We start from the raw sequence: 20821 nt of genomic DNA on the forward strand, positions 1-20821 counted from the left end.
TCCTGGCCTGTAGTGTTTCTGTAGAGAAATCAGCTGATATTCTTATGGGGGTTCCCTTGTAGGTAACATTCTGTTTTTCTCTTGCTGCCTTGAGGATCCTCTCTTTATCACTAACTTTTGCCATTTTTATTATGATGTTTCTTGGTGTGGGTCTGTTTGGGTTCAGTTTGTTTGGGGCCCTCTGTGCTTCTTGTATCTTGAATCCAGTATCCTTTAGATTTGGGAAGTTTCCAGCAATAATTTCTTCAAATATATTTTCCATTCCCTTATCTTTTTCTACTCCTTCTGGAATTCCTATTATGCGTAGATTGGCCCGCTTTATATTATCCCATAGGTCTCTTATATTGCTTTCGAGTTTTTTGATTCGGTTTTCTGTCTGTTGACCAGATTGAGTGATTTCCATTATTCTATCTTCCATATCACGGATTCGTTCTGCATTATTCATTCTGGTTTTTACTGCCCCTAGTTCAGTTTGCATCTCTGCAAATGAATGTTCTAGTTTTTCTTGGCTCCTCCTTATATTTTCTAGTTCCTTTCTGAGGGTATCTGCATTACTGTTCATATCTTCTCTTAATTCCTTCAGTATTTTCACTATTTCTCTTTTGAACTCCAGGTCTGTCAGACTGCCGAGATCTGTTTCATTGTTGACTGTTTTAGGTGAGTTCTCCTGTTGGTTTGACTGGGAGTGGTTTCTCAGCTTCTTCATCTTGCTTGTTGTTTTCTTTCTCCTGAGGGAGTTGTACTCTCCGTGACCGGGCAGTGTTTGCCTTGTCACTGCAGTGGAATATTTCCTGAGGGCTGGCGTTGTTGGTCAATCTTTTTTGAGGCAGTGTGGCTTTTCTGGAGTGTTGATGGGGCTAACAGTGTTTCTTTGAAGCAAAGGAGGGCTTCCTGAGGGCAGACAGGACTGGGAGGTCCACCCCACGATGGTAGCAGATTTCACTTGGCCATGCAGAGCTTGCTCTGGTGTTTTTAGGCTGTGGGGTTCTTGCAGGGGGTTGGCGGTGTTGGGCAGCTGCTTTTTAGGGGTGCATCACCCCCTGGGGGCTGGAGCAGCTATCTGGGGCACTGAGAACCTGAGAGGCTCTTCCCTAGGGCAGCCCAACTCAGAAGGACAGCCTGAGAATGTAGGCGGATCTTTTCACAGTCTGGCTGAGCTTGTTGCAGTTTTTCTGGGCTGCAGGGGGTCCTGCCTGGAGCTGGCAGTCCTATGCAGCTGGTCCACTAGAGCATCCCCTGGGGGCTTGGGCGGGTAGCAGGGCCGTTGGAAACTGAAGAGGCTCCTCCCCGGGGCAACCCGACTCAGAAAAACCGTCCGAGAATTAGGCCGATCTATTCACAGCCTGGCTAAGCTTGTTCTAGGTTTTCTAGGCTGCAGGCCTTTTCTCGGGGGCTGGTGCTGTTTGGTGCTGCTCTGCGGAAGTGTAGCCCCTCCAAAGGGCAAGCAGGCCTGTGCAGGGACAGCCCCTGCGGTGGTAGGCTTCAGGCAATTGTTGAGGCCAGCCCTCCTGGATGGCAGGCAGCCCCAGGTCCGTGAGAGCGTAGGGCGTGGCGGGGGTGGGGGGAGGGGATGCACTGGGAAGCAGAGTTTTCAGCTAGCTAGCGGGCCTGTAAGCTTGCTGTGGCGTGGGGGGTATTCTATGGGGACCCACCCCTTCTTCTCTCCCCTCCCCAGCACGGGCGCAGACCAGGCTCTTCTCCCAGGTTCCCTCTGATGTGGCTTTCCCCTTCCCCACTCCTGGAGTATTGCTCCCTTCCTCTGCGACAGCTTTGTTTTCTAGTCTCCCAGGCAGTCTCTGCCCCGTCAACTGGTTTCTAGACCTCCCAAGCAGTTTCCGCTCTGCCCCGCCCCCCTAGCCCGGGGACTAATCTCTGGAGCCGAGGTCTCGGTGCCCAGCCCCCACCCAGGCGGCGCCCCCCGGCCCTTTCTCGGGGACTAACCTTCTGCAGCGAGGTCTCGGTGCCCAGCCGCCCCCCCCCCAGGCGTCCCCCGGCCCCCTCTCGGGGACTAACCTTCGGAGGCGAGGTCTCGGTGCCCAGCCCCCACCCAGGCGTCCCCCGGCCCCCTCTCGGGGACTAACCTTCAGAGGCGAGGTCTCGGTGCCCAGCCCCCACCCAGGCGTCTCAATTTTTGGTGACTCTGCCCGTAGTTCAGATGGTCCGTTGGGTTCTTGATCCGTTTTTCCGTACTCCAACTTACTGCTACACTCTTCTCTGCATCTGGAGATTCCTCCGGTTCGTTTGATCTTTCGCCCGGTAGGTGACTTTCCAGGGTGCGGGATCCCTTTCTCCTCCGCAGTTCCCTTTCGGGAGCCCCCATCTCGCTCGGATTCACCTTCTCTCACTCTCCTCTTTTCTCCTGTTCTGCCCAATAACGTCACGAATTTCTTGCCGTTATTGGAGTTTAGGTTCCTCTGCCAGCGATTGGTTGCTGTTCTGTGCGAGTCATTTATTCTGTAGATGTGCTTTTTTTGTTGTGTTTGTGGGAGAGGGCGAGCGTGTCTTCCTACTCCTCCGCCATCTTGTCCTCCCCCTACTCCACATTATTTATGTATGCATGATAGTACATTGGGCTTGATTGCAAGTATTTTCTTGTGAGGCATTTTTATTCCAAATATGCCTACCAAACCTGCATTGCTACCAAACCTTCACTTAAGAGCTTTTTGTTGATGTCATCTGCGTCATTGCAGACTTTTATGATCATCTCTATAAATAGCAAGAGAACATTTCTAATGTTTTTCAGTGGCTCCTTAATTTTAAAATTTTCTTATAGACTAATGTCAATTGGGATTGAGGGCAAGAAGGTACTAGCGGGAGATTCAGACTCAGTCCATATTGACATATTTAGTACTGTGCTAGCTGCATTCACATGACATCTATTGAGCTGGGCTCTGTTACTGTAAGATCAAGGAAAATGAGGTTTAGAGAAGTTGATTCCTTTTTTTATTTTGGGGTGCTCCTGTGGTATGTGAAAATTTCTAGACCAGGGATTGAACCTGTGCCATAGCAGCAACCTAAGCCGCTGAAGTGACACCAGATCCTTAACCTGCTGCACCACAAGGGAACTCCAAAGAAGTTGACTCTTATCCTGAGTCATATTTATGATGGACTGGGGACGCAAACTGAAAATTCTTTATTTAAGCCCAAGAAATATCTGCTGTGAGAAGGAGTAACTTAAAAAAGTAAAAGTATCCCCTATTTGAAAATGAAAACAGCTAATAAATATGTTTTTATTATTTTTAAGTATTAATTTTGTCCTTCCAGATGGGCAAAGATTAAGACAGTTGACAGGAATATGGGCAAATGGGCATTCTCGTCCACTGTTGGCAGGAGTAGGAATTGGCACAACCTCTCTAGAAGGCAACATGTATCAAAACTTTAAACGTTAATACCAGACATAGAGAACAGACTTGGGTTGCCAAGGGAAAGGCGGTGGGAGTGGATGGCCTGGGGGTTTGGGGTTAGTGGATGCAAGCTATTACATTTAGAATGGATAAGCACTGAGGTCCTGCAGTATAGTGCAGGGAACTATATCCAGTCTCTTGGGGTAGACCGTGATGGAAGATAAGAAAGGGTATGTATATGTATATGTGCGTGACTGGGTCTCTTTGCTGTACAGCAGAAATTGGCACAACATTGTACATCCACTATACTTTAATCCAAAAAAAAAAAAACTTTAAATGGTGATACCCTTTTATCCAGCAGTTTATTTAGGAATTTATCCTAATGATTAAAAATATCACAAGTGTGAAAGGTGAAGCTGTACTTTTTAATGTTTATGATGTTAATGTATTGGAAACAGGCTAAATATCCTTCAATAGAAGATGGGTTAAATAAATTATAGCACAAATACATAGTTGTTTGCAACTGTCTAATTAAAAACTATTTAGGTTTGTGTTTATTGCCATGGAAAAATCTATCCCTGAAATATTATTGAATGAAAAAGCAGACCACAGAATAGCATATTTGATATGGCCCCATTTATAACATTAGATATTGTTAAATAATATATTTCAAAGGGAAATCTTTACTAAAAAAATTAATGGTTTGTTTCTGGGCTGTGGTGTCTGGGTGAACTTTACTTTCTTTAGACTTTTGTGTATTTGAAATTTTTTGTAATGAGTATGTATTGCTTTTATTATCATAAAACAATAAAGCTATTTTTATTTTGGAAAGATATATTCTCTATATTTTATCATTTGCCTGGCTCTTTGCTCAGATGGATGCTTGGTAACAGCTGGCAACTGGTAATAATGCTTTTATTCCAGTGTCCTTAATTATTTCTGTCTTCCAACTTTAGGGACTGAAGTTCCCACATAGTTTGTCTGGTATTCCCTGAGTAACAAGTTTTGAGAGGGCTTGTAAAAAATCAATCCAAGAGGGGAAAACAAGACAAGCTGAAATACAGAAGAATGGCAAAGAGATCACAGTACACCACTGAAAATATTTGTAATTAAGTATTAGTTGACTTTGGTAAAATCTTTAAAAGTTACTCTTAAGATTATACTTACTTCAGGTACTTCAAGAAGTATCCTACAGGGAGTTCCCGTCATGGCTCAGCAGTCACGAACCCAACTAAGATCCCTGAGGATGCAGGTTCGATCCCTGGCCCCACTCAGTGGGTGAAGGATCCAGGGTTGCCATGAGCTGTGGTGTAGGTCACAGACACAGCTTGGATCCTGCATGGTTGTAGCCGTGGTGTAGGCCAGCACCTGCAGCTCTGACTCAGCCCTTAGCCTGAGAACTTCCATATGCCGTGGGTGCAATCAATCAATCAATCAATCAATCAATAAGCCTTAAAAAAAAAAAAAGTAACCTACAGCTAAAGATCTTTGGGGAAATAATTTTTTTACCCTAAAGTATCCATCCCCCAGGCTTGTTCCTCACTATCCCTTTTTAGCCTCCATAAAATTTTTAACTTGCTAAATTTAGTCGACTGGTTACAGTTATCATTTGAAAATAAAACTTTGAGCAGTGCGGAGAAGGTGTGACTGAGTACAATGCTCTCCTCCAGCAGGTAGAGGTGGAAGCTATATAATGATGCTAATGGGATCCATAGTAATGCAGTAATTATAAAGGGGAGAAGCAATGTATTCTCCAGGGTAAAACACAAATTCTAATGAATTCCCTCTGGAGGGACTGTTGTGGACATAACTAAGTTACAAAGCGTGTAAATATGATAAAAACACTTCCTGGGCAAATTCAGCCAAAAGATAAATGAGTGTTGGCGTCTGAAGAACATAACATAACCACAAATTTCTGTTCTTTTTTTTATCAAATTAATGTGCTATTTTTGTGTTTCCTAGAGGGGAAATGACGGGTAAGACCAACGGTACCGTTGTTACAAAGATTTCGACAAAAGAGAAGTTAAGGACTTTGATACGTAAATACAGTGTGAAGTGGAGTCATTCTTAACAGCACATTGGAGTGAGATATAAATAACATCTGGTGGTCTTCTTAATCCCATTATTCACTAATGATCATTTCATGTCATTCTGAAAGTGTACCGGTGAATTATAGTGTACTTGCAGGACCATTAAGCACTGGATCTTCGATTTTTTAAAAAGTGTTTTTGTAATACAGGATTTTTTTTTTTAAAAAGGGGTGCAATGACTTCAGCCAAGGGCAAATATTAATCAATGACCTTTTCTTGTTTTTATTTTATATAGCTGGAGGAAAATAATGTGCTTACCTTCCAGTATGCTTACAAAGCTAAATATGTATGTTCACGTTAACTTGCTGCCAGCAGCTCGTCTAAGGCTATTGCTTGCGACAGGAAGCTGAGCGATCTCTGACATTTTCATTATGCAGTTGTCTGACAGTTTAAAGAGGGGGAAATAATTCATGTGATTACTGTACCCTGTCTTGGCCATTAAAATATATTTCCCTAATAAAAAATTATCACTATGTTTTAGATGACATAGCTTGACTTGTCTTCATCCTTCTCCCCATTTCATAGCCTGGCATCATCACTCCTGATTTCAGTAGTCATGTGAGTGAACCAAGGAGCATCACTGTATCACAGTTAAAAGATCAATTACATTCAAGTTACACTTAAACTTTCCTTCCGCCACTTTTCCCAAGGCCACACTCTGGACCCTATCACCACCTGAAACTGCTGTACCTCAGTAGTGACAGTATGTTGTCCCTGACTTTATAAAAAATCCCATTATCTGATCTCTACATTTTGTCCTCACCAGTCAGTGACCATCCTCTTCTCCCCCCATCTACTCCATGTTGTTTTCTTTCTTTCTTTCTTTCTTTCTTTCTTTCTTTCTTTCTTTCTTTCTTTCTTTCTTTCTTTCTTTCTTTCTTTCTTTCTTTCTTTCTTTTCTTTTCTTTTCTTTTCTTTTCTTTTCTTTTCTTTTCTTTTCTTTCTTCTCTTTCTTTTCTTTCTTTCGTCTTTTTGCCTTTTCTAGGGCCGCTCCCACAGCATGTGGAGGTTCCCAGGCTAGGGGTTGACTCGGAGATGTAGCCACCGGCCTACACCACAGCCACAGCAACCCGGGATCCGAGCCGCATCTGCAACCTACACCACAGCTCACGGCAACACTGGATCCTTAACCCATTGAGTGAGGCCAGGGATCAAACCCGCAATCTCATTATCGGATTCGTTAATCACTGAGCCACTACAGGAACTCCTCCATGTTGTTTTCTTTGCATAGGCTGGGCCATGGATTCATCTATATCAGTGATTGTCTTTGTGGAAGAATAGAACCCCTATTAGTTGTTTCAAATAGAAGGAATTTAATATTGGGAATTGGCTTATTAAAAGGTTGGAAAACCTAGAAGAGGAAAATGTGCAGTTACTTAGAGATAAACAACTGCAGGAAGCCATGCTCACTTTTAACTGGTAAAAGAAAAAAAGGGAAAATGTGTAGCTATGACCACTGTCCTGCTGACGCTGCAGAGAACTTGCCGCTGGTGCTTCTGGAATAGAGTTGCCAAGGGCGAAAGCAGGAATGTGGATGGCACCACCACCTGTGCTGCTGCCACTGTCACTGTCAAGGAAGGGCCCAGTAAGAAGCAGAGAAAGAAAAAGCCTCTATTTCTTCTACATCCAACAGTGAGAAGTTAGCTGCCAAGGGCATCTAGGAAATACAGCTTTGTCTGAACTTTAGTGGATTGTTTTTTGGTTTGGGGGGGTGTTGTGGGGTTTTTTTGGCCACGTCTGCAGCATGCAGAAGTTCTCAGGCCAGGAATGAAACCTGCACCACAGCAGTAACAATGCTGGGTCCTTAACTGCTAGGCCATCAGGCGACTCCTGAACTATAGTGGAAAGCACAGAAGGGCAAGCACGGAGATAAGGGCCAACAGACAAATCCTATTCTTTGGCTGTTGAGCATCTATGCTCACCCTTGTACCTTATATTTAAACTCCCAGTAACAATAACAATATCATACAGATATCCTTTAAATAATTCAAGATGCCATCACTCTCCCAAAAGAGGAGACATTAGGTCTCATCAATCATCCTTTCCACATCTAGGTGATCTTTTTTTTTTTCTTTCATTTTAGGGCCTCACCCGCGGCATGTGGAAGTTCCCAAGCTAGGGGTCAAGTCAGAGCTGCGGCTGCCAGCCTACACCACAGTCACAGCAGCGAAGGATCTGAGCTGCGTCTGTAACCTACACCATAGCTCACTGCAACGCTGGATCCCCAAACCACTGAGTTAGGCCAAGGATCCAACCTGCATCCTCATGGATACTAGTTGGATTTGTTTCTGCTGGGCCACAGCAGGAACTCCCTCTAGGTGATCTTAATTTTTCTTCTACCTGGATTTTCTGAGAATAAAGGTAATCATCACTAACAGGTCTTACGTAGGAGAAAAGAGGGAAAAATAAAATTTGATTAAAAATAAATGCAAAACAAAGGAAATATGCATGGCTGCGTCGGTCTTCGTTTCTGTAATTTGTCACAAGGCTATCACTTGTGTTTATAATACGCTTTTTTAAAAATCTCCTTCCTTGTTTCTGTCACCCTCAACCAGCACCCTGGTTGGCTGGGTTTCCTTCCCTGATGATGTGCACCAAACCTTCATCCCCGAAGGCTGAGTCCTCAGCGGCCCCGCCTCTGTTGACGGGTGACAACTGCACGTGAACTTCCACTGCTGGATATGGAACTGTCAGCACTCAGAATTGCCTGGCTTCCAAACTTAAACATTCCTGCCCTTGTTGTGCCCACCGATCCGATTTCCCCTTGATCACTGTCATCAATGCCCAGAGCCACTGTAATATCCTACTTCTTTCTTCTTGATCCAGTGGCACGAAGAGCCCCAAAAGACAGCCCTTCACTTTCCAGTTCAGTAAAACCATGCTTGTGTCTACATGGAATCATTCCTCACTGGAGATCTAGGACCTTTACATGAGTGAAGCTCAGAGTCTGGGAAGAGGAGATGGGAAGCCAAGAACATATGTGAGCGGGTATTTTTATTTTTCACAGCATCCTGGTCATTGAAAAGTGGGAAAAACATTTTAATGCCTTTTTTTAAGGCCACACCTAGGGCATATGAAGTTCCCAGGCTAGGGGTTGAGTCAAAGCTGGAGTTTCCTGCCTGTACCACAGCTCACAGCAGCACCAGATCTGGGCCGGGGATCAAACCCTCGTCCTCATGGATAATAGTTGAGTTCATCATGCTGAACCACAATAGGATCTCCAAAAAAATGGGAAAAATTTTAAATCATTAATAACTCAAAATGTATCATGTCCAATCAAGTGTAATAATTTCAATATATATGGTAGGTAAAAAGAATATTATTTCGTACTGTCATTTAATTTCGGTATGTTGGCTCAATGGGTTAAGGATCCGGTGTTGCCGTGAGCTGTGGTGTAGGTCAAAGACGTGGCTCAGATCCCGCGTTGCTGTGGCTCTGGTGTAGGCCGGTGGCTACAGCTCCGATTAGACCCCTAGCCTAGGATCCTCCATATGCTGCGAGTGCAGCCCTAAAAAGCAATAATAATAATAATAATTTGGGTATGTTACTATTAATTTCTTCTAAGGTTGTGCTAAGGGCGTGTGCATGTGTGTGTGTGTGTGTGTGTGTGTTGTGTGTGTCTCAAATTCATCATTTTATACTGGCTTTTACTGAGCTTATGAACCTACCAAGGTGTTTTTCACAGAAACTGCTGACGGCTCACCTCTCCTTCATTGTTTCCCTGTGTAATTAATTTTATGAAATAAAACCCAGAGCACATTATACTTGTGTTGTTATAACAATATCTAACCATTTGGGGGGGCCACATCCAAGATATGCAGAAGTTCCTAGGCTAGGGATCGAATCTGAGCCACAGCCACAACTTAAGCTGCAGCTGCAGCAATGCTGGATCCTTTAACTCACTGTGCCGGGCCAGGGATAAAACCTGTGCCTCTGCAGGAACCTAAGCTGCTGCCATCAGATTCTTAACCCACCACACCACAGCAGGGGTTCCCATGATAGGTTTTTATAAGATACTGATTATAGTTACTTGTGCTATATACAGTGTATCTTTATGTTATATATCTGTTAATCCCATACTCCTAATTTATCCCTCCCTTCCTTTCCCCTTTGGAAACCATACATTTGTTTTCTATATCTGTGAGTCTCTTTCTGTTTTGTAAATAAGTTCATTTGTACCTTTTTTTTTAAGATCCCACATATAAGTGATATCATATAATATTTGTGTTAAATTTTCTAATTGGATTATCCAAATTTTAAGTGCTTTTCAGACTTGTATAATTTGCCTGTTTGATGAGATTGTTTATTCTATCCACAAAATTGTCGATAAAAAGTGTTCCACAGGATAAGGCCTATTTCAGAACCATGTGACACTCCATCAAGTACTTTCTTTGAGGTTAATATCTTTCCAGTGATTTTTAGAAATTTAGGATAAATTCAACCAGCTCTGATTTCATTATCTCAGTTTCCAATATATATTTCTCTCTCTCTGGAGGGTGTGCGGTTGTGCTCGGGCTATGCAGAAATTCTCAGGCCAGAGACTGAACCCGAGACACTGAACCCTGGTAGGCCACTGAGGGATTCCCATATTTCTCTATCTTAAATGAATATATCCAAAGTTCGTTCTTTCTTTCTTTTTTTCTTCCTTCCTTCCTTCCTTCCTTCTTTCTTTTTTCTTTCTTTCTTGTCTTTTTTAGAGCCGTACCCATGGCATACGGAAATTCCCAGGCTAGGGGTCGAATTAGACCTATAGTTGCCAGCCTACGCCACAGCCACAGCAACACGGGATCTGAGCTGCATGAACGACCTACAACCACAGCTCATGGCAACACTGGATCCTTAACCCACTGAACGAGGCCAGGGATGGAACCCATGTCCTCATGGATACTAATCGGATTTGTTTCCACTGAGCTACGACAGGAACTCCCCAAAGTTCTTTCAGTAGTGCAAGAGGGCCTTCATAAACTGGTCCCCAGCTATTTTTCTGTCATTTATATCCCATCACTACCTGCTTCTTGCCTCCTTTCCATAGACTTTGTATCTATTGTTCTAGCCCCACTGCATTTGTTACGGATCCTGAAGCATATGTTACATCCCTTCTCATCTTCGTGTGTGCCAACCCAGCCATCTGGAATGGCCTTCTCTCCCCACCCCCACCTTCAGCAGGTTCATCCTTATCACTGTCTGCGACTAGTATAAATATCACTTTCTCCATGAATCCTTCCCTTACTTCCCTGAGCGATTCGTCACCTGCTCATCTGTTCTCCCTCAGTAGAGATGTGTGTTCACTTTTGCATTTTGCTTATTGTTTATAATCATTACCCTATTGTTTATAAGTCTCTTTTCAGTATTAAGGCCGTGACCTCCTCCAGGTATGAAGTTAAGATACTCATTGATACCCATTAAATAAATGAAAAATCTAGCTCTTTGCTTATTGCAGTTGAAAGAAAGCAGGTCATACCCAGTAGGACTGGCTTCCATCAGAGTTGGCACTGACCTAGGTGAGATTTTTTTGGTGATCTTTCTTGGCCTCAACCATCTCAGCAACCTGAATTCCTGTCTCTTTGGAATGGACTTTCATTGGCAGGATTGCATTGACCAAGTTCAAGGAGCTTCATAAAACTTAGCATATTAGTTTTTCTACCTTCTAATGAAAAATATAACTGTCTGGAGAACTCACATTTTCAAGTCAACCTATTAGTGGATTTTCTCCCCAAAGGCAGGTTACATTTGAAGCAATGTGATATGGCCCAGGGGAATTTGTCGATCTTAAGTATTTCTCAATGAAGGAAGCTTGAGACTGTCTCATGCACTAGAGGAAGAATCTCCCCAAGGGAACTTGGTGCTTAACCGCAGCTGCCACTCCCTGGGCAGGGCCTGTGGGGTCACCTTCAACTTCCTGTGAAGCTCCATTTCCTGTGCAGCTGTGGTCAACCAACATCTCTTGGCCCAGATAGGACTTAAAGAAAATCACTAAATGACTGGTGACAAAGATATGTTGGTATTTGTGCTCCCATTCTTCCCATTTATATAATCATGCACACTCTCCTGGTTTGTTCCTGTTCATATTTATTGTGTGTCTATCTCCAAGGACAACTGTATTTCCATCTCATTGCCAAACGTGTTTAATGACAACAAGACCTAAAAAAGGTTGAGTGACTAATCAAGATTTTATTAACTTGTCAGTGGAAGAATCAGAAATTCAACCCAGGTCTTACTGCTCTAATCTGGTATGCTTTCTATTATTCTTTTCATGTGGAAATCCCTAGTAATTATTCAAGCAGAACTAGTTCTTAGTCTTTTTGTCTGAATAAAAATATTTTTTTTCAAAAGGCTTAAAAACGTTCACACAGTTCACACTTCTGTGACTCTTTCCTATGGAGATCATATCCAGTAGAGGTGCAAAAAATTATAGCTAGAAGGATGTTCATTGCTACTTGGTTTTCAATAGTAAATAGCTGAAAAGGATCTAAATGTTCAACAGCAGAAATTTTGTAAAATAAATTATAACTAGGAGTTCCCTAGTGGCCTAGGAGTTAAGGATTCTGCTTTGTCACTGCTGTGGATCGGGTTTGATCCTAGGCCTATGGAATTTCTGCATGCTGTGGACACGGCCAAAAAAAATTATAACTAAATATGGCTATTAACATAATGTTACAAAGAATGTTCGTACTACATTGTTAAGCAGGAGAAGGCAGATTATTAAACACTATTCAAATAAGATCCTACTTTTTGCGAAAAGAAAATTTACATAATTTTAGAAAAAGGACTAGAAGAAACTAAAAATACTACAAGAAAGTGGGTAGGAATATAATATCCCAGCCTTTTTTGGTAACAATTTTTTTTCTTCATTTTCTATAATGAACATGTATTACTTTAATTTTTAAATGCTTGCCATGATTAAAACAATTAAAAATTAATTTTCTTAATCTTATTTGATGGGATTTGAATACAAAATAAAAACCATATGCAATAATAATCTCAGTATTTTCGTTATGTAGCTTTCTGTGTAAAAAAGCTGCTTTTATCTTTCAACTTCACATGTTATTAATTTCCTGCAGTGATATTTCACCACAGGAGCTTTTTAGACTTACTAATCGCCTATATTTCTATCCATATAAATGCAGACAAGCCTTTTTTGTTGTTGTTCTCTGGGAGAGACTATTAAAATATAGTAAGTTTAATGACCCCCAAGCAAATATTCAGGGGACTCGGCTGAATTTGCTAGAATACTACAGCGATGTGATAACAATGCTGATTTTGTTTACAGTGTGGGGGAGTACATTGTATGTGAAAGCTACAGAATACACTTCTTCGTAATCCATCCCCCACAAATGTTGCTCAGTTGGAATGGAGACCACAGGATAACAGCATGAAAATATCCTCCTATTGGCCAGTCAGTCATATGTGGGTGAAGTGCAGCAGAGCAGCATCCAGGAATGTTAATGCTCCATTATAACTCAATTGAATATCTGAATTCAGAGGATTTAAGCCAGCATAATTATAAGTAATAAAATGTAAAGTTCTCCGGTATCTATTCTCTCCCATCCTCATACACCCCTGTTCCCTCCAGGGTTTATTTGCTCACTGCCAACCTCCCTCCCAGACAGCTCTGCCCCATCCAGTGGAATGTTCATTTGATTGCAGAGAAATGTCTTTCCATCCTCAACTTGCTCAAAGATGTTGTCACCCCTCCCGTTATCTTATCAGAACCTGGCTCTCATCAAGAATGCTGCTTTTGGAGTGTTCATCATGGCTAGTGGTTAATGAACCTAAGATCCATGAGGATGTGGGGTTCGATTCCTAGCCTCACTCAGTGAGTTAAGGATCAGGCGTTGCAGTGAGCTGTGGTGTAGGCCAGTAGCTACCACTCTGATTTGACCCCTAGCCTGGGAACCTCCGTATGCCGAAGGTGCGGCCCTGAAAAGCAAAAACAAAACAAAACAAAACAAAAACAGAAGAATGCTGCTCTGCTTCCCTTACAGTTCAATCCAGGGAAAGGTGCTCGAGAGGCTTCCATGAACCTGACACCTCCAGGACTAGGAGGAGGTCCGATCCTTCCAGCTGCATACCGCTGCTCCTACACCATTCACCTCCCAGCCCAGGGAGGCTCCGTGGCTGCATGTCCAGTGCAGTCACACAGGGACCCATGCACAGAGGTGTCCCGTGCTTGGGATTTAATGCTCTGCAGTGGTCATCCTGAAAATCTTAATGATTGATATGGGCTGAATTGTTAGCCCCACCCCACCCTGGCCCAAATTCATATTTTGAAATCCTAAGCCTCGACACCTCAGAATCTGACTGTATTTGAAAATAGGGTCCTTTAAAGACCCTTTATTTAAGATTAAATGGGGTCACTGGAGGTGGGCCATAATCCAATATGGCTGGTAAGAAAAGGAGATTCCTAATCTTGAAAGAGTCACTGTAAGAAGAGATGATGAGGACACAGACACAGAAGAAAGACCAGGCAAAGACAGACGGAGAAAATGACCATGTACAAGCCAAGGAGCGAAACCTCAAGATACACTAAAACCTGCCAATATCTTGGTCTCCAACTTCTAGCTTCCAAAAATATGGTGACATAAATGTCTGTTGTTTAGGCCATTCCTTTCTGTAATTCTTTTTATTTATTTATTTATTTATTTTGTCTTATGTCTTTTTAGGGCTACACCGGCGGCCTGTTGAGGTTCCCAAGCTAGGGGCTGGGTCAGAGCTGTAGCTGCTGGCCTATACTACAGCCACAGCAACACAAGATCTGAGCTGCATCTGTGACCTATACCACAGCTCATGGCAATGCCAGATCCTTAACCCACCGAGTGAGGCCAGGGATTGAACCCACAACCTCATGGCTCCTGGTTGGATTCGTTTCCACTGTGCCACAGTGGGAACTCCTATAATTCTTTTTTACAGCATAGGACTAACAACTAACAACAGTTTCATCTTTTTTTTTTTTTTTTTTTTTTTTAAGGGCCACAGCATATGGAAGTTCCCAGACTAGGGGTTGAATTGGAGCTGTAGCTGCTGGCCTATACCACAGCCACAGCAACACAAGATCTGAGCTGCATCTGTGACCTATACCACAGGTCAGGCCACACTGGCTCCTTAACCCACTGAGAGAGGCCAGGAATCGAACCTGCATCATCATGGATACTAGTCAGATTCGTTTCTGCTGAGCTGCGACAGGAACTCCTAATTTGTATTATTAAGTAAGGTCTGACAGAAAGGGGAGCTTGCACCAGGGGCTTGGAGCTGCCGCTCATGGGGGTTCCACCTTTCACTGCCTCCCTCCTTCCCTGGTCAGGTTCTCGGCCTCCCTCTCTCCTCTTCCCAAACTCCCAGTACCCTGGGTCCGAGCCAGCCTCCCCCACTTCTGTCCCCTCCCAGGCGGTGATTGGGTCATGCCACCTGTGCCCTGCTGTTGCCCTCTGCCCCTGGTGAGGGACGGTTTTGAGGCACAAGCAGGGTTGAAGTTGGGGAAGATCACCTTGTGACATCTTTGGGAGGAGGGCATGGAAGCACCGTCTCCTCTCCAGGCTGGCAGGGCCACACCCTTGCGCTTAAGTTCCTCAACCATCCCAATCCAGGCACCAAGGATGGGGTGGTTCCTTCATGGCTGACCTGCTCTGGCCTGGGGTGTTGGGCTGAGGGAAGGGAGGGCTGATTTCTTTGTGTCCAGCTGGGGTGCAGCATCTCAGGGAAGGCAGAACTCCGAAGCTGGGGGCGGGAGCATGCCCCAAGTCATGGGACAGAGCCACCACTGGGGCCTCTGTGACAGTCTGCTCTCATTCTGCAGGCATTCCCTGCGTCCAAGGGCCAGAGCAGGAAATAGATGGTAAATAAAACACCACGACAAGTCAAGAGAGAGCAATTGCAGATAAAAGGGTGTTTTTTTCAGAACATTTAACAATACTGTATTTGAACAAAGGTCCCCCACATTTTCATTTTGCATCAGTCCTACAAATTATAGAGCTAGCCCTGCCCAAACCTTTACAAAAAAGTCAGCACTTTTAGGGCTCATACAATCTGGTCATGTCACCCTCTCTCCTTAACAGTCAACCTGTTTCCTTGGCTGACCTCTTTACCCTCCCACCCCCAACCCCACCCCCAGCCATCATTCTGTGGCAATCCATGACTAATGTGTCAGACCCATCTAAATCTAGCTCTCTGTGTTGCTGGCCTTCCAGCCTAGTCTAGGAGCTCCTGGAGCCCAGCTTCCTGCTTTGGGTTACCCACCTGCTCTACCTCTCAAACTCTGAGCTCTGATTTAATCCACAAACTCTGGGGCAAATCAACCTGCTGTGTGACATTGCACAAGTCAGCTGCTGCGTTTGTTTGTTTTGTCTTTGTGCCTTTTCTAGGGCCACACCCGCAGCATATGGAGGTTCCCAGGCTAGGGGTCGAATCGGAGCTGTCGCTGCCGGCCTACACCAGAGACCCAGCAATGCAGGATCTGAGCCGAGTCTGCAATCTACGCCACAGCTCACTGCAATGCCGGATTCTTAGCCCACCAAGCAAGGCCAGGGGTCGAACCTGCAACCTCATGGTTCCTAGTTGGATTCATTAACCACTGAGCCATGATGGGAACTCCCAGCTGCTATATTTGAACTTCAGTTGCCTCGCCTGTCAAATAAGGAGAGTAGTATTAACTTCCTAGGTTTATTGTCAGGTTAAATAAAATAATATGCAGGGCACGCCTAGCGTGGTGCCCGAAACAGAGGCCTTCTCACAAAACGGCTAGTGTGAGCCCTTGGATCACACCTTCCTGTCCCTCCGGCTCAATCACCCACTCACTCCCATCAGACAGGCTTCCAACAGCAAGATCTGCTGACTCTCAACGTCTCCCTTTTCTGTCAGTGTCTTATCCTCACCCCCATCCCCAGGCTTTGCATCTCTTAAAAAAAATATATTGCAGTTCCCCTCATGGATCAGCAGAAACAAACCCGGCTAGGATCCCGGAAGACGCAGGTTTGATCCCTGGCCTCACTCAGTGGGTTAAGGATCCGGCTTTGCCGTGAGCTGCGGTGTAGATTGCAGACATGACTCGGATCCTGCGTGGCTGTGGCTATGGTGTAGGCTGGTGGCTGCAGCTCTGATTCAACCCTTAGCCTTAGCCTGGAATCCATGCAGCCCTAAAAAGCAAAACAAAAAAAACAAAACAACACCAGGAACTCCCCTCAGTATGTTTTTGTGCAGTAGTTGTGACAACTGTTTATATCCATCAGACACTGTGTGGGGGACACTATCCAACAGGATAAAGGTCTGGTCTTTGCCTGCTTTTCTATCTTGTCTACCTTCCTGTAAGAGCTCATGCCTTGCCAAATGAACCCACTGACAACTTCCAGAAGGTACCATGCTGCTCCAGCGTCTCTATCTGAAGCCTGTCTCTATCTGCAGTTCTGATCAATCTTCTCTATAAATGTTTGCTCTCAGCTACACTGAACTTCACTTTGAATCATCTTTTGTCCCCAGAGCCTAGCATGATGCCTGGCAAACAGTAGACCTTTTAGCATCTCCACAGGCAGGATTAAAGAAATCAGTGGAAAACACGGGAGAAATACTTCAGTAAAATTCCACTAGGGGGCACTTTCTCTACATTTTAGAGGAAGAAACAGTGCAGGCACTTAGGACATCAATTCTTTATGAAAAATTCAGCTTTGTGTTTAAATGTTTAAAGTCATTTGTTGTTTATTTAATAGAAACTGAAATCCTGCCATGTTGTACAAGCCTTGAAGCCCTGTGCGATGGACAGCTCTTTCTGCTTGTCCGGATAATGTCAATATTCATGGTTGTATAAAAAAACAAAATTGAACATGGCATTTCATTTTGCATATTAGGAATTCAGATCACTGAATTTACATGAAAGTTTCTTCCACACTTTTAGGTTAATATCCTTGAATAATGTGAATGTTGAGTTCGTTCATTTTAAATGTTTATCGATTATCCCAAAGGCCTGTTCTAAACGGTATTTCTTTACCACACTTATTTAATCGCAGTTGCAAAATGAATGGTCTATTCCTACTGATTGTCTTGATCTGCCTGATACCACAGAGACCTTAATTAGGAGAGCAAAAGGGGGGAGAAACCGATTTACTAGCAATTAAGAGCCACTTGAATACAGTGTACATACACTTAGCAGAGATATAATGTTTTAATATTTTGGTCACTTTCTCAAATGTAATATACTTAACTGACCTTCCAAAGCAGCCAGAGTGTCAAGATTCCGTTCTTAAGGGAAAACATTGTTCTTAGCAACTCTGAAAACATCGTAGCACAGCTTTTGATCAGACATTGAGCTTCTCCTGGCTGGCCACCCTCTAGGACACAGAGACATCAATAGATGATAAAGTCCCCTGATGAAGTGCATTGGCAGCAGATGCAACAGGTGCTCTGGGAGCACAGGGGAGGAATTCACAAAAGGACAGTGCTTGATAGAAAGGAGTATTTCTGGTCAGCTTGGGGCAGGTTCATGAAATGTTTCCATCCCGTAATAGAAGCGTCCCCCTCTAATGACTGCAGATGGATGTAGGTCGTTTCTCTAGTCTGTCAGGGAAACTGCATCTACGTGAAGTCAACGTGGTGTGTGTTTAAGTGCATTTCATAGGAGGTTTGGTATCAGGAATGGTCACACCCCTTTGGAAAACCCACAGCATTCCTCCGCTGAAGGAAGGCCTGGCTATTTCAGCTTGGCTTTTTGCCCATCCCTGAGCTGATTCTTGGAGTACCTTGGCCTAAATGGGCACCTCTCACCAGCTCTACTCTGAAGCCCAAAGCATATATTGTTCTCACATAATGGGAAGCTGTTTCCATGCCTTCTGCCTGGAATGCCCTACTGCCCACAATGGAGTGACCTGTTCTTCCTCTGGACCTTAAGCAGAAGGGTGACTTGAGGCTTTGGCTCAATCTTTTCCTTAGAGAAAACCTTCCGTGATTTCTCAGGTTAGGACCAGCTTCTGTTTTAGTTTTCATTTAGCTCTAAATACTTCTCTTTTGCAGCCTTTATGAACTATTGCAATTTTGCATTGCTTTTCTGGTGTTCAAAGATAAACTGAGGCATACTAAACATTTTAAGAGTTTATTTGAGCAAAACTGGATTGGAATCAGGCAGTCACAAGCCAGAAATGGTTAAGAACGCTCCATCTGCAGAATCTGGAGGAGAGATTTTTTTTTTTTTTTAATAGAGAAAAGGTGGAAGCAAAGTCAAGAAATTACTGATTGGTTATAGTTTAAAGCCTAGTTGGCTGTTTGTGATTGGTTGTCCTTGTTTCAGTTTTGTAACATTGAGCATTTCCAGCTTAGATTTTGGTTTTCTTATGCAGGCTGTCATGGCATTAGAACCACCTGGGTCTAATGGCCTCCTTTAATTAATTTAACAGTGGTGGGAGTTCCCGTTGTGGCGCAGGGGTAACAAACCCGACTAGTAAACATGAGGATGTGGGTTCTATCCCTGGCCTCACTCAGCGGGTTGAGGATCCGATGTTGCCGTGAGCTGTGGTAGAGGTCACAGATGCAGCTCAGATCCATTGTGGCTGTGGCTGTGGTCGGCAGCTACAGCTCCAATTTGACCCCTAGCCTGGGAACCTCCATATGCAGTGGGTGCAGCCCTAAAAAGGCAAAAAAAAAAAAAAAACACAAAAACAAAATTTAACACTGGTAATTTGATTAGTCACTGATTCTCAGATTCAGCTGAAGCTCCAGAAGAGCTCCAGATATTACCCAGCAGTGTCTGATGCGAAATAAGCATTCAATAAATATTTGTTGAATAAATAAATGCAGTTCATTTTAATTTGGCTACTCAACCCCTGACTTTTATTCCTGAGACTCTCTGAGCCTAGCACTATTATCAGTAACTTCCTTTATAAAAGGCTAGAGGGGAACTGAGCAGAGGTACTAAGCAAAAGAAGAAACTTTTGACTCAGATATCAGATGTTCCCCTGCTGGTCTTACCAGATGGCTTCCTGGGCCTCGCCAGAGGGCGTGATGCTAGAAGGGCTCCCATTTACAATACATCTCTTACTTTCTCTCTTCCCCATTTTTTAAGACCCCCAACCCTCTGTCCCCAGCCCCTTTCCCAAATCACGTATCATCTTAAAAAGTCCTCAGTTTCATCTACTTTGGTTGTTTAATATTTCTCATTCTTGCTAGTCTCTGCGTCTTGGCTTTGCACAGCCAAGGATTTCCCCAAAGCTTAGATGAACTCTGCTGCACTTTTCCAATAGTAAATGTTTCCTTCCTGCTGTCTGTACTCTATTTTGATAAGAAAACAGAAACCTGCACCTAAGTGACTTCAAAATTGCATAGCTTTATAGATTTTAGACCAGAATATTTTTCCCCTGAGACTTCTGACTTTGAGTCCAGTATGCTTTCTGTACAGTTCTCTCTTCTCTTCTAGCATGGGAGTTCCTTGAGGGTGTGGAATTGTTAGCTAGCTCAGCCCACTTCCTGGAACATAGTAAGATTATGGGCCATGACGGTTTACTGAATGAACAAACTTCATCGGCTCTCCATCAACTTTCTTTGAGCTTCAAGCTATCCTGTCTTTCCCTGTGGAGTCAGTTACCAACTATGACCGTTAGAGGGCAGCAGAGGTGCAAAATAGGGACTGGTTGAGGTGCTGCAACAAGGTCAAAGTCAGAAACATCAGAAACAGGGGAATACAAAATGCAGGATTGTCATATTTAGTAAGGAAAAATACAGGACACTCTAGATATACTCATATCAAAAAGTGTTTGGAAGTTCCCATCTTGACTGGGCAGTAACAAACTCAACTAGTATCCATGAGGAAGAGGGTTCCATCCGTGGCCTCTCTCAGTGGGTTGGGGGATCCAGTATTGCTGTGAGCTGTGGTGTAGGTCACAGATGCCGCTTGGATCTGGCATTGCTGTGGCTACGGTGTAGGCCCGCAGCTGTAGCTCTGATTCATCCCCTAGCCTGGGAACTTCCATGTGCCTTGGGTATGGCCATAAAAAGAAAAAATAAATAAATAAATAACTGAATGAATGAATTGTGAGCTTGTCTCAATCATGCTATTTAAAAACAGAACAATATTTCATAAATTTGGATGCCCTTTCCTAGGGTCTCTGGAACTTGAGCACTGCCCACCCCCCCACAAAAGTATTTATTGTTCATGTGAAATTCAAATTATATGGGTGTCTTGCATTTCACCTGGCAACTCCAGCAAGTGCCATTGCATGCGAAGCTGACTGATGCTCAAGAAGTGAGCTTGGTCCTTATTAGGAACCTGTTGGAAGGAATTTGATGGGGAAGGTGTTGGTGAGACGACAGAAATCAAATTCAGCTGCTCATCACACAGGGGATGGGTTGATTCAAGGTCGGCCAATGTTCAAGTCTGCCATGGAGAAGACTCTGTAATGGTACATGGAGTGATGG

The 20821-nt window shown here is 43.7% G+C and overlaps 1 protein-coding gene across 5 annotated transcripts in view; it reads left to right on the top strand.

Annotated features, from left to right (window-relative positions):
• The window catches only part of IRAK3 (interleukin 1 receptor associated kinase 3), a 121027-nt gene that overhangs the window by 78988 nt on the left and 21218 nt on the right, over nucleotides 1–20821 (top strand). For 2 of the 5 annotated variants that reach the window (XR_014803522.1, XR_014803524.1), the window contains one exon: nucleotides 2543–4175. The exons of 2 other annotated variants lie outside the window; for them this stretch is intronic. The gene's annotated coding sequence lies outside the window, so the exon portion shown is untranslated. Of the gene's footprint in view, nucleotides 1–2542; nucleotides 4176–5306; nucleotides 5922–20821 lie in introns of those variants that run through there. One more of the 5 variants, XR_014803523.1, reaches the window with a different exon arrangement.

Source organism: Sus scrofa, chromosome 5 (genome assembly GCF_054392235.1).
Source record: "Sus scrofa isolate SSC_HxYL_T2T_F1_AM1 chromosome 5, Sscrofa_HxYL_maternal_Yorkshire_Landrace_v2.0, whole genome shotgun sequence".
In the NCBI taxonomy this organism is placed as follows: domain Eukaryota; kingdom Metazoa; phylum Chordata; class Mammalia; order Artiodactyla; family Suidae; genus Sus; species Sus scrofa.